Raw genomic sequence first — 13,484 nt, 5'->3', positions numbered from 1 at the left:
TTTTTTCATTATTTTCAATTTTATCATTTACACCTGATGTAGCAGTCAATCAGCCTGCAGAAATAAACATGGTAATTATTGTTTTTCAGCTCTTAAAAAAAATTTAATGTTGTTTTCTACACAGGAGAATAGCAGACAATATGAGAATGTAAGAACCGGAAACCAGAATGCAATTCAAATGAGTAAGTTGGAAAAATGTATCTTTTATACCATTTCAGTTAACTTAGAATCATAGTTTATTATGTGAATACATTAAAGTTAAATGTATGAATATATATAAAATAAAATAATATTTATATAAATTCCTTATATTTAAAGTATACCTGCCTCACATTAAAAATCTGAAAATGCTTTAGTTATTTTTGTTGTCTAAATGTTTTTTTATGACTCATTTATACTTTACATTTAAACACTACATTATATTTAACTTCTAGATTCCATTCAAGATCCTATCTATGAACAACCGGACAATCCTTATGAAAACTAACTTCATTTACTTTGAACTTTATTGCTTAATTTCATAATGGGTTCAAAAGTTAAAAACAATGTATTGAAAAAATATGTCAATAAAAATATTACACCATAATTCATCCACAGACTCACCAAATGAATCAATATCTTACGAATTTTTATAAGCAAGGCCAGACAAACCTATGGTGAGGTTTGAACTCACGACCTCGGGCTTACCAAGACATCTTAAATTAAGACTAACAATCTGTGATTTATTCTTTTAAAGACGTTTTAAAGTATCACAATTTTGATGGAGACAAAAAACATGCTACTGTAGCTAAGATAAAACATGCATATTAAAAACACAAAGTTGTCAGAAAATTCTATTAGGAAACTACTGCTATTTTTGTTAATTTGAATGTGTTTTTCTCTTTTTATAACTGCACATCACAACAAAAATATATTTCCTAGATTATACTGGTAGCTGAATTATCAATATTTAGTTGTAAAATGTGTTTTGCTTTTGAGTGTATTTTAAATTATATTTCTTATTGTATAGTTTTGTTAAGGCAGTTTCTGATATACTGTACTAATTTTATAAAAGTTAATAATAATATTACAATGACTATAATAAAAAATGTTCATTATTACCTATACAAATTCTTAGTTGTTCAAACTAAAACTGACTTTAAAAATAATAAATATATGGATAATCACTTGTAAATATACATGAACTTGGTAGTGTAAAGTTTTGTTTTGGAATATGATGATAATAAAGAAATATATTCTTGTGCAGCATTACAGTATTGTCAGAGTTGTGTGATTTTACATTTCATTTATGTAAAGTTAGACATGTAATTATAAATTTGATGAAATCTGTTAAAAATTGTTTTTTCGATGAGCAAACAACATAACACAAGTCATTTCTTATTCAGTTTTCAAAACAACAGAAAAGAAAACGAACATTTGTCTCTTAAGATATGGTTATAGTTTAAATTGAAAAAGCTGGCAATATCAATTTAGCCACATATTCTGTAAAGCAAAGTACACATTGCATCATATTGTTGTTACTAAGACTATATAAGTAAAAGCTCAATCCTCCTTAAAAGTGATTAACTAACAGGAAAAAATGTACTTACAGGAAATATATTTAAATCCAGTCTGCTAACAGAAGGTTGAGGCTAAAAAACAACAGAGCAGTACATAGCAGCGAAGGTTTGGCAATCCAATATTCACTAAACTTTTTGTGAGTTAACATAACATAAGAAATTAGCATTAATAAGTTAGAATTTATTTAATAAGATTCATGTCTTTGTAATGCTTTCTCAATTTGCTCAAATTTTCAAGAAATTCTAGACGGGCCATTCTAAAAACATCTAAGCGTAAATACAAACTCACACCTAAAAAATGACCAATTAACTAGTCTAACAGGAAATACATTCGTCAAGGGAATATTAAATAAAAAAATAAATCCACTCTGTTAACAGCAGGGTGATACCTTTTATTGCCCACAAAAAGTAAAATTGCTTTGTCAACTAAATTAAGTTAAAACAGCAAATAAACATTCTTTTTCAATGTGAAGTTTCTTGTACTAACAGATTGAGCAAGCATTGGCGTATTGTTGTTTCTTGGGTCGCTTTTCTCTAAGCCTGTGTAGCTCAGTTGGTAGAGTGACGTTTCCGAGGTCGTTAGTTCGAACCTCACTACAGGTTAGTTGATTTTCTAGCCTGTCCTGTTTGCATAATTATTCAACAGAATTTTGTAAGTTCACTGCGGTTTGCCTATATTTATCTATCTTATGATAGGTTACATGCAATCAAAGCAGTTAACAATGTGTCTTACATTTGTTATTAAAAATGAAAATGTATGGGGAAATATGGCTTTAAATATATTGTCTTGATAAAAAATATATAATATGCTTGATTAGTCGTTTAGATCAGGAAATGTGGGAACCAGGAACTATATGTGTCAGGTGAGTCATTATTAAATTACCACACACTTCAAAAAAACAAATATAAAGTTCCTTGTTCAGTTTCCTTTCATAAGTTATAATGAAGCACTGAAGTGTCATTACAATTATTTCAGTATAGTTTGACATTAAATGCTTGTAGCAAAATGATTTTTGTTTTAATTCTTGTTAGCCTTTTGTCTTATCATTGTTCAGGTAACATTTAATTTTGTATTTAAATTTTAAGACAAGTAGTTAAAGTTATATTGTTCAGGTGTTAGTAAAATAAAAAAAGTACAATCGAAAAAGGTTTTTGTAAAATGGAAAAGTTTTTAGTATAATTTCTCCGAAAGTAATTATTAAAAGACATTATTAACCATTTTTATTTCAGCAATTTGCAATTCAGCTATAAATGGAGTTGGATCAAGGGTGATAAAGTTGTCAAATGATCTTTTAAACTCAAATGATGCTGAAAACAATTGTTTATTGTTTGGAGGACATCTAGTGATGGAAAATAATGTGACAACATATCAAATAACAACATCGATGGCTGACACTTTACGGACAGGTTGAATAAATTACATTTTCTATCGATTGGTTAAGTTTAATTAACGATTTTTTGATTTTAGTCGATAAATCCAAACTCGCTGAATATCTGAAGGATTTAAAATAAAAACGTATTTTTATTAAATTAGAATGTAAAATATATGTTTTATCGTGAATTTAGCTTACCTTTCAAATATTTATCGGTAAGCAGAGGATAAACCTGGTTTGACAAATTACTTTGGTTTATTGAGGCGAGGGCGTCACCTAGTGCTTTGCATCTTGTCTGAGCTGTTGTGACGTCATTAATATCATCCGAGAGAGTACGAGAGAGTTAATATCTAATCCCCATAGAAGACTTGTTAACAGAAAGACTATTATTGTCTGTTATTCAACATTTATGTTTGCCAATTGTGCATTGATAAAAAAGTCACATTGTGCATAGTTTTATTGAAATCCAAAGCGTCTTTCTGAAATCCTGCTGTTAATTATTATTTACTTTGTGACTGATTTAAAAATTAAAAATATGCAAAAGTATGAACAAAATTCCTTTGTTAGATCTTACAAGAGTATGGATTTTTTATGACCCCTATAATAGCAAATATAGTGCATTGTTTTACAAATACTCGAAATCACCTGATGAAGTTGGTGATTGGAAAAGCACTTCTAGGTTGGGACACTTGTCATACGTCGACCTTTACAATACGTAAGTCATCTGGATTACATCATATTCTTACATTATTTATCACACAAGTTTTATGCATCAAACACTTACACAGAAATGCAACCGGAAGAACTGGCATATACTTCTGTTTTGCTGACGATAGATCACATAAATGGGCTGTAACATTAGGTACATCATGTGCTGGTTATGGTAAGAAATAATTTTGTATGGAATGTGTCAGCCAACACAACAGGTGTTGATTATGAAGAGAAACAATTCTTTGCAAACCTCTCCTTCATGGCAAACAAGAACTTAACTTTCATTCATTTTAATGCTATAATTGTTAATCTTCCTATTATAACAAAATGTAAGAAGCTAAGTAAATTATAATTCTATTGTTACTCAGGATGGATTCTCAATTTCACAATGTTCGCAAATACATCACCAACCCCTGGACATAAGGCAATATATATTTACAATCGAAGGATACAACATATTCACTCGGTTCGTTTGACAGACGTCATTGGTGAGATTTACGAAAATCACAACTTTTTAGTCGGAACATTTTATGCACCAGGTAAAATATTTTTGCATATTAAAGTAAATTTTGGAATTAAATGCAACTCGCATTAACTAAGAAGCCACAAATTGCTGGTAAAGCTTTAATTAATATTACGTTTTATATTAAAGTTCATCAACAGATGTTGGTTTAGTTTAATATACTTTTTAGTATTAAAAGTCATGAGGTCTAACCTGCTGTAAATTTATTTCTTTTTATTGTAGACAATAAAGTGTTACTTGGAGCCAAATGGAAATCCAAGCAATGGTTGTGGAGCGATGGAACAACAGCAAACTTCAATTCACTAAATAAAACAACTTGTCAACAAAAAGCACTTTCTTATGGAACTAATGGATGGGAGATGGTTAATGTCAACTGTACAACTAAAGCTTACTACATATGCCAAATCAAATGTAAGTTATTCATTTGTTAAAGGTAAAAAAACTCAAAATCTTTGAATGCAATGAAAAATGCTTTGTTTTTATTTTTATAATTGTTGTTGCAGTTACGCCAACTTTAAAAGGAACAACAACTAAATGCAATTCGTCAAACGCTACGATAATGTGGACCGATCAGTTTGGTAAAATAACAAACCAAACTGGACTCACAATCAACAAGGTAAGCTTCTGATTTCACAATAAATAATCGATTTTTAACACAACTTCAACAGTTTCAGGTTGATTTATCAACACAAAGTAATGGAACTGTTATTTCAATGAAGACATTTCAGTACAATGACTTCCAAGCAACTTTAAATGCACTGAAGCCAATGACTGAATATTCAATTAAGGTGAGATCATATTTGCACCACAAACACTTTTACAATATTTGTCACCAAACTTTTTATACAAAAATAATTATTTCAGATCACAGTTGAATTTATTGGCTGCAGCAACTTTTCAGTTGAAAGCAGGTTAAACTTGACAACAAGAGCAGTAATACTTCCAGATGCAGTTACAAGTGCATCGGTGATCTCAAGCAATCCTTGTCTGTTGCAAGTAAACACAAACCACACAAACATCATCTACTATAATGTAAGTGTTTCAATATTTAGAATACTATTTGGAACACTATATACGGATCTGTTCATAAGTTTAATGGTGAAAATAACGGCCCAAATAGACGTATAAAGCGATGTCACTTTTAACGTCTATTTGGGCCGTTATTTTCACCATTAGAATACTATTGTGAGTGATTTATTAAAAATACCTTCTTAAATGTAAGCAATTTTAAATAACATAATAAGTATTTCAGCAAAGAAATATTTTTAGAATTTTATTTAATTTGACTCATTTTTCAAGAATTTAAAATTTAGTTTAAACAAAATTTTACGTGATTTTATATTGCACTTATATGCTACAATAGTTTTACTGAATATCTTTATTAAAGCAAAACTTTAATTGTTCTTCAGTTTAAGTAAAGTTACGAAACATTCAACAAAACGTTTAACAACAGAACGTTTAAAATCTAGATGTCAGCAACTGATGGAATTCTAACAACTTATGAAAAGTTTGACATCAGCAACACTTCACAACTTCAAACAAATACATCCCAGTTTATGGAGGGAATAAATATTAGCTTTACTGTGAGTACAACATGGTAAACATAATTCTATAAAACATACGTTCACTTGTAGAACGTGGTTTAAATTACCATTTACCAGTAATAAAAATGCTAATAAACCATAAATATATACTTATGGATGAATCTTACCAGTTTTAGCTTTACAGTCAGTATAAAGTATAATAATTGTTTAAATATAAACCCACTTAAAATTAACATATAAATTATACATAATACCAAATAGATTATGCAAAAAATTAGGTTTACTGTAAGTTTTAGAAAAGTTGGTTTAAATCTTTATAGGTGAATGATTAGTTTGTTAGTTGCATTTTTTGTTCTTCCAACAGGAAATTTGTGATTGTATAGCGGGAGTATTCGCAAACTTCAAAGATCTATTTATTCAACATGTGGCAAATTTCTGACAACACCTTTTTTACAGATCCTTGCTGTATTCTGTGAAGATCAAAGTGAACCACTTAAGGTCAAAGGTCATTGCTTACAACCAAAGGTCAAGATAGAAACAACACAACAAACACTGACAGGTAATTTTATAAAAAACAAATATACAATGAAACATATGTGTGTTAACAACTGATATCTAGCCCTTCTGCAATGGCTTTTGGTGTACAAATATATAACTTTTAATTTTTCTGCTGTATGCAATGAAAAACAATCTACTAAATTCAATCATTGGTAAAGTCCTATAAAAAATCATTTATTACAGTATAGTACACCGAAAGCTATCGCAGACTCACCGAATCTGTTGATCTATGATGCAAGAAAGAACAGACTAGAAAAACAACTAGCCTGCAGTGAGGTTCGAACTCACGATCCACAGTACCATATCATTTATTCAATGAAATATTCAAACATATGTGTGTTAATAGCTGAGATCTGTTTCTCGACTCGTTCCCTTCTGAGCCTGCACCGCTCAGTTGGTAGAGCGACAGTCCCGGCTTGACCGGAGGTCGTGAGTTTGAAACTCACTGCAGGCTAGTTGTTTTTCTAGTCTGCTCTGCTTGCATCATAGATCAACAGATTCGGTGAGTCTGCGATGGCTTTCGGTGTACTAATTATACGTAAGCCGTAGTCGTTGGTCATAAAGCAGCTTCGAAGGGCTAGATCTCAGCTATTAACACACATATGTGTGAATGTTTCATTGAATAAATGATATGGTACTGTGGATCCCCTTCTATGAGGTTGCTTGCACTAACAGATTGAGCAACCATTGGCGCATGGTTGTTTCTCGACTCGTTCCCTTCCGAGCTTGCATAGCTCAGTTGGTAGAGCGACGGTCCGGCTTGACCGGAGGTCGTGAGTTCGAACCTCACTGCAGGCTAGTTGTTTTTCTAGTATGCTCTGCTTGCATCATAGATCAACAGATTCGGTGAGTCCGCGATGGCTTTCGGTGTACTAATTATATGTAAGCCATAGTCGTTGGTCACAAAGCAGCTTCGAAGGGCTAGATTTCAGCTATTAACACACATATGTGTGAATGTTTCATTGAATAGTTATTACACAGTTTATTGAGAATTTACGTGTGATAATAAAAACAATCAATAAACCTAAATAATGTTATGTTGTTACAGATAACAGTAATGTTGTTGGAATAATAGGAGGTGTTATTGGAGCAATTGTTTTCATTGCCATTATGCTTGTCATTATTTATGTAAGGTAAGTAATTTCTGAAAACATAAAATGTTATTGTTATCCATAAAAGCTGATTATAACGTAAGTGGCGTCACACAATTTTGTTGGTAACAGGGTAGCAAAAATTTTTAAAAATCGTGCAAAAGCAGATGCTTTTATTTAACTATTTGCAATATGCAATATGCCTTATCATATTCTTAATCATCATTTTCAGGAAATATTTTGGTTGCATGAAAAATTCACCTAACAATTCTAATACAGGTAATTTTATGTAACAAAAATCAATTTTACTACCAGATAAATTATTAGTATGTATATCATTTGTTTGTTTATGTGTTTAATAGTGCCGGTCTCAACCTAAGTTCAACATTTGTTTTATAATTTTTAATTTTATGATTTATATTTTAAAGATGCAGCAGTCAACAAGCCTGCCGAAATAAACATGGTAATTATTGATTTTTAGCTCTTAAGGAGTTTCATAGTTTTTTAATAAAATTTAATGTTGCTTTTCACACAGGAGAACAGCAGACAATATGAGAATGTAAGAACTGGAAACCAGAATGCAATACAAATGAGTAAGTTGGAAAAGAAATTGTTTTCTTATTTCAGAACAAAACTTTATGAGATAAAAACTATATGAACATATTTCATTTAAAAATAAGATTTAAAGTAAAAATTAAATAAATGACTTAACTTAAAAAAAAGAAAACATTGTTTTTGTAATTTGATTGCATTTTATGGCTCATTAACACTTTACATTTATATTATATTATATTTAACTTCCAGATTCCATGCAAGATCATATCTATGAACAACCGGACAATCCTTATGAAAACTAAAATTATTTACCTAAAAAATTAGAACATAATTTCTTAATTGGTTCAAAAGTTGAAAACAATGTTAATGAATATATCACACCATAATTCTTCAACAGACTAACCGAATGAATCAATCTTATGAATTTTTTAAGCAAGGCCAGACTAGCCTATGGTGAGGTTTGAACTCACAACCTCTGCCATACTGAGGCATCTTGAAATGACGACTAACAAACTTTGATTTATTCCTAACGATTTCAAATATCACATTTTTGATTGGAGAATATAAACATCTGTAGCTAATATAAACCTCTGTGTAGTTAAATGGCCTAGGTTAAAACAAAACAATTAATAACACAAAAGTTGTCAGAAAAGTCTAATTAGAAACTACTGCTATTTTTGTTAATTAAAATGTATTTTTTTGTCTCTTTTTATAATTATACATCATGGCAAAAATATATTTCTTAGGTTTTACTGGTAGTTGAAATATCCATATTTAGTTGTAAATTGTGTTTTGCTTTTGAGTGTATTTTAAATAATATTCTTTGATTTATGGTCGTGTATTTTATAGTTTTGTTAAGGCAGTTTCTGATATATTGTACTTATGTTTGTAACAATATTGTAATGTATTTATGAAAAAAAGTTTATGATTAGCAACACAAGTTCTTGTTTGTACAAATTGAAACTAACTTCTAAAATAGTAAATATAGGGACAATCATTTGTATATATACATGAACATGTTATTGTTAAGTTGTTGTTTTGGAATATGATGATAATAAAGAAAACTATTCTTGTGTAGCATTACAGTATTGTCAGAGTTGTGTGATTTTACATTTCACTTATGTAAAGTTAGACATGTATTTACGACTTAATTAAATACGTTAAAAATTGTTTTTTCGAAGAGCAAAAAACACAATGCAAGTCATTTCTTATTCAGTTTTTAAAACAGAAAATAAAACAAACATTTGTCTCTTAAGATATGGTTATAGTTCAATTTGAGAGAGCAGACAATATCAATTTAGCCAGATATTTATTGGATGAAATTTCTTCACATTGCATCAGTGTTGTAAACAAGTCATTTAAAAATAACTTAAGTCCCAGTCAAGTTATTTGTAAAATAACTTAAGTCCAAGTCAAGTCTTTTCAAATAAGTCCCAGTCAAGTCATAATTAGAGCAAGTCAACTTCAAGTCACGTCCTTGTCATAAAAATAAAACGTTAAACTATTAGAATTTTTACACTCGCATGATTATGAACAATAACTGAACTAAAAAATAAGGTAAACGGAACATATAGCAGGCAATTTGTTTTTTGTGCAAAAATTTGGACAAATAGCTCAATTTAATAAAAAAATACTTGAAAAAACGTCAAGTCAAGTCATAAAGTCAAGTCAAGTCATTTGTCCGAAAGACTTAAGTCAAGTCAAGTCATTTAAAAACAGTGACTTAAATGCACTTAAGTCAAGTCATTCAAGTCAACACTGCATTGCATCATATTGCTGTTACTGCTATATAAGTATAAGCTCAATCCTCCTTAAAAATGACTAACTAACTAGTCTTACAGGAAATATATTTAAATCCAGTCTGTCAACAGCAGGGCATTACCTCTTATTGCCCACAAGAATTAAAAATGCTCTGTCAACTGAACTAAGTTATAACAACTAAACATACTTTTTCAATTTGAAGTTGCTTGTCATTACAGAATGTGGCAAGCATTGGCAGATTTATGGCTGTTTCTCGACTTGCTCCTCTCTGAGCCTGTATAGTTCAGTTGGTAGAGCGACGATTGTGATATGACTGAGGTCACGAGTTTGAATCTTACTACAGGCTAGTTGATTTTTAGCCTGACCTGTTTGCATCATTGATCAATAGAATTTGTGAGTCTCAATTGCTTTCACTGTACTAAGTCTATATTTATCTTTCTTTGATAAGTTACATGCAGCCAAAGCGGTTAATAATGTGTTTTGTTTTTGTAATTAAAAATAAAAATGTATGGGGAAATATGGCTTTAAATATATTGTTCTTAAGAAAAATATATAATATGCTTGACTAGTTGTTTAGATCAGGAAATGTGTGAACCAGAAACTATATGTGTCAGGTGAGTCATTATTAAATTACTACACACTTCAAGACAACAAAATATAAAAAAAAAAGACAACAAATTCCCTATACAGTTTCCTTTTATTGATAAGTTATAACGAAGCACTGAAGTGTCATAACGATTATTTCGGTGTAGTTTTACATTAGATGCTTGTAGCAAAATGATTTCTGTTTTATTTCTTCTGGGCTTTTTGTCTTACAAATGTTCAGGTAAACATTTATTGATTGATTTAATTATTAGAAAAAGTTGTTAGCAGTAGGTTATGTTGTTTAGGTGTTTGTACATCAAAATCGGTGTTACGGTTTTCGTAATATATTTTCAGTTTAATTTCCCCGGAAAGTAATTATTAAAATCCATTAATATTCATGTTTTTAAAATATGTGTGTATTTATGCAAATAATGTTTAAATTTTATCTGACATGACTTACTTAAAATCCCTTATTAATCAAGTTTATTTCAGCAATTTGCAATCCAGTTATACATGGAGTTGGGTCAAAAGTGTTAAAGTTGTCAAATGATATTTTGAATTCAAATGATGCTGAAAACAATTGTGTATTGTTGGGAGGACATCTAGTGGTGAATAATGATTTGAAAACAAAGCAAATAAAAACATCGATGGCTGACACTTTACGGACAAGTTAAATTAATGGCATTGTATTGTGGTAGGTTAATTTAAATAATGTAATTTACATATTCTATCGATAGCATATCATTTTTAGGATATTTTTTAATTTTTAACATTTTTTTACTACAATAATAATCTTGACTAGTTAATTAATTAAAAAAATATTTTCTGATACGATAAACATTTTTGAATTGTTTGCAGATCTTATAAGAGTATGGATTTTCTACAAGCGAAATAACAGTATTCATCAATATGCATTGTTTTACAAATACTCGAAATCACCTGATGAAGTTGATGATTGGAAAAGCACTTCTAGGTTGGGACACTTGTCATACGTCGACCTTTACAACACGTAAGTCATCTGGATTACATCATATTCTTATATTATTCATCACATGAGTTTCATGCCATCAAACATTTACACAGAAATGCAGCTGGATGAACTGCCATTTACTTCTGTTATGCTGATAAATGGCATAAATGGGCTGTTAAAAAGGGTACATCATGTGCTGGTTCAGGTAAGAAATAATTTGCATACATTATTTGTTTAAATTTACCAAATATATAAATACAATAATTTAGTTATCATCAATTTATCTACCGTCTGAGACTACAGTTTAATTGCAATAATTTGTTCAGCATGTCTGATGTTGAAAATGAATAAAGAGTTATTCGAAACGTTCAAAATGATACCTACTTCTGTATGGGCTTTGATATTCTTATTACGTCAAAATACGATTTATTCCTGAAATTTTGCAAAATTACACTTTTGATTGCAGTACATTTACACACACTTAAAGTTGTTAGAAGCAAAAAATAAAGGCATACACGTCAATAGCACAAATAAATGAAAGATAGATCTGTCTAGAAAAGACTGATATTTTGTTAAAATTATATTTAAGTATAAGTAAAGGTAATGCCCTATGCAGCAAACTTTTTAGTGTTGATATTCGCAACTTAATTATCGTATTTGTTTCTAAATTGTGGTTTGCTTTGTAATTGATTATTTAGAAACTACAACTGCGGGCTACGAGTAAAACTGACAATATATTTTATTATTTACTAAAAGCTTTTCAAACTAGGAGAAATGATTTATTTAACTTACTTACCAATCTACTAGCAACAAATCACAAATTAAATTTCTATTCAAATTGCAGTTTAGAGTAATCTTAGCATTTTATACTGTACTTGCTTTTTTTGTTAATGCTCTTTGTGATATATTGCTATATTTTTTGTATAGTTTGATTATTTTGTTTAATTGTAAGTATATTATTTGCAATACAAATTCTAAGTTGTTCAAATTAAAAGGAATTTTAAAAAAATAAGTAGTATAGAGTCAACTACTTTTAGTGAATGTGTTATTATAATGTTTGTTTTGGAATATTTTTGATATAATAAAAAAAATATTCTTGTGCATTACATTATTCTTAGAGGTTTTTCAAGTGTTTTATGTTTTATTAATGTTGAGTATTTTCATAATCAACCACACAAAGATTTAACTTATGTATAATTTTCATTAAATTCATAAAACACAAATACCGTAATTAGTTTTACAATGTACAATCAATCCCCATATATGCAGTGGGTGTTACTTCTGAATAAAAACAAAATCTACAGTGTTGTTTTGTTTTCAGTGTAGACATCTAAAGAATTATGATGATAATATAGACAAACTTGAAAGGGGTATAGAGTTAAATACACCATTATGATGTCAAAACAATTATTTTTCAATTTTTACCCTCAACTAAAGGTCCAATGTTGGAAGACCCAATAATCTTGAAATGAAACCACACACAACCTTATGATTTTCTTTTGTGAAAATCTGTAAATTATAAAATTTTATTTTTATAAAGCTGTGGAATGAATTTGGTCTGAAGCATGCCAAACCCTAACAAAAAAATAAAAACAATAAAACAAGATCTGTCACGAAACTAAATTTCCAGCCCATGCATTAAGCAGTTGTATGGCTATTTAAAACACAATATTAAATAATTGCGTTAAAGAAATATATCTCAAGACTTAATGCCCACACAAATCTGAATGTAATGACAACTGAACTAAGTTAAAACAACAAACTGATCTACATTGTCTCTATCTATTCTTACCATAAGATTACATTTAGTTACAGCAGTTTTATTGTAATAGTTTTATTAAATAGAACAACGTTTAGCAAATATGCCTATTATTACTACCTTTATGATTGTATTTTTTGCAAATCAATGTACAGGTAAGTTCAGGAAATGTTTTATTATTATGAATGTAATTTAAAAATAAAATAACTATTAGTTAATTCTGTCTCTAACTTGATTTCTTGTTCAATTTCGTTTCATTTAAAAGTTATAGTGATGCACTGAAGTGTCATTATGATTACTTTAGTGTATAGTTCCACATTAAACGTATAGGGAGTCGAACCGGAACCGGAACTTTATCAACCGGTTTGGGGTCCATTTTTTCCGAACCGTAAACGAACCTGAACCGGTTTTATAAGATTTTAAGGAGCCAAACCGGAACTGAACCGAATAATTTGAAAATACCTGAACCTTAACCGAACCCGAACCTGTAAACAA

At 29.6% G+C, this 13,484-nt stretch overlaps 1 non-coding gene across 1 annotated transcript; it reads left to right on the top strand.

The window, feature by feature from the left end:
- Positions 1 to 6,992: 6,992 nt before the first annotated feature.
- Trnaq-uug (transfer RNA glutamine (anticodon UUG)) lies at positions 6,993 to 7,066 on the top strand. Its single transcript has one exon. It is a non-coding gene; the product is annotated as a tRNA-Gln (tRNA).
- Positions 7,067 to 13,484: the final 6,418 nt, after the last annotated feature.

Source organism: Ascidiella aspersa, chromosome 6, assembly GCF_963924565.1.
Source record: "Ascidiella aspersa chromosome 6, kaAscAspe10.2, whole genome shotgun sequence".
Classification (NCBI taxonomy): Eukaryota; Metazoa; Chordata; class Ascidiacea; order Phlebobranchia; family Ascidiidae; genus Ascidiella; species Ascidiella aspersa.
The sequence above is the reverse complement of the archived record's forward strand: the minus strand, read 5'-3'. Positions and strand labels throughout refer to the sequence as shown.